Raw genomic sequence first — 1629 nt, 5'->3', positions numbered from 1 at the left:
CAATTTTAACATTTAGAGAATGCTTTCCTGCATGCAAACATTAAAGCAGTTGCTCATACAGGGCCTCTGGATGACGATTGCGACTGTTGTGTTTGGTGGTGTCTGCCCATGCAATGGCCCTTCCTGGGACAATACATCATTCCTCGAGCTATCATAAAGTGGTAGCAGAGCTTGGAATGGTGATGTATACCTTTAAATTTAGCACTTAGGGGCATTGGCAAGGTCATGAATTCAAGGCCAGGCTAGGTTACATAGCCATCTGTTATGAAGGAAGAAAGGGAAAGAAGAAGGAAGGGAAGGAGAGAGAAAAAGAGGGACAGATGGAAGGCAAGGATGAGAGTATGAAGACATAATGATTGGAAATTCCTTTAAAAATGAATGTATCAATATTATTCAGTTTGTCTTTATCTGACCTTTTCAAAATATATTTTACATAGTCCTTACTATTTATACACTGCATGTATAACATATAACATGGTGATGGAATATGAATGTAATTAAAAACAAAACAAATATATTTGTATTGGTGGTTCATGGTCAAAATCCTTTTTATTTAAATAGACGCTAGATCAAAAAAAGCTTTGCTGTTCAATCTTCTCAGAAAAATTCTTGAGCATGAAAGCATCCTGTTTTTAAACACTCCAGGCCAGAGTAGAGCCATAGACTTAAAACATAAAAGCCTTATTTATCTCCAGAGGGGGCATACAAAGAACTCTCTCTCTCTCTCTCTCTCTCTCTCTCTCTCTCTCTCTCTCTCTCTCTCTCTCTCTCTCTCCAGTAGATTTTACTACCTAGCTGCATCTTTTCTTTGTGTATCATGGCATTTTAAGAGCAGGCTGTGTTTTAAATGAAAATGTCAAAACTTTGGGTTCATGTCTTAATTCATGGAGGGGAGAAAATAGCGGAAGGAGACAGTACTCTAATATTACCATTTCAGGGCAGTGATAGTGAGCTTTGTTTTACCAGGGAATTCAAAGATAATATTTCTCTTGTGATACTGGACTGAGATGTTCTTCATGTGGACAAAGGTAACATCCCAGGCCAGTGAGGCAGGCATGAATGGAAAGCCAAAAGAGCTTACTGGTTAATTAAATTTATATTTCTCATTTACCATTTAGAGTGACTCCTAGTCTTAAATAACTTAACTAAGAAGGTTGGGCAAGTCAGGATTTTTCTGAGTCATGCCTTAGTTATTAGTGGTTAATGAGTTAGTGCTATATATCAATTATTTACAGTGTATCAAGAAAATTAAATGTCAAGAAGGGCTACAAGACCCATGGCCATGAGCCATCTACTCTACATTCTCTTTCAGTACCCTGGGTACTAAAGGGTAGGTTTTGGAAGACTGTGTCTTCCTTACAGACACCAAATCTAAGAAGATACCATCCAAATTTGCAAACTCTGCTCAGCTAGCTAACTACAGGCAATCAGTAGTTACTAACTGAGTATCTGTGGTATACTCAGAAAGATGGAGAGGAGAGGAAGCAGCAGGGAGAAAATGGAATTAAAGAAGAGAACAAAGAAGGCTGCTTATGATGATAGCCAAATAAGAAAGGCAAACATGCAAGTCTCTCAGAACGGAGAGGCTCTGGTGATCAAGAAAGCAACCAGGAGATGTGTAGATCATGG

This window comes from Mus musculus, chromosome X, assembly GCF_000001635.26.
Source record: "Mus musculus strain C57BL/6J chromosome X, GRCm38.p6 C57BL/6J".
Classification (NCBI taxonomy): Eukaryota; Metazoa; Chordata; class Mammalia; order Rodentia; family Muridae; genus Mus; species Mus musculus.
This window is presented reverse-complemented; position numbering follows the sequence as displayed.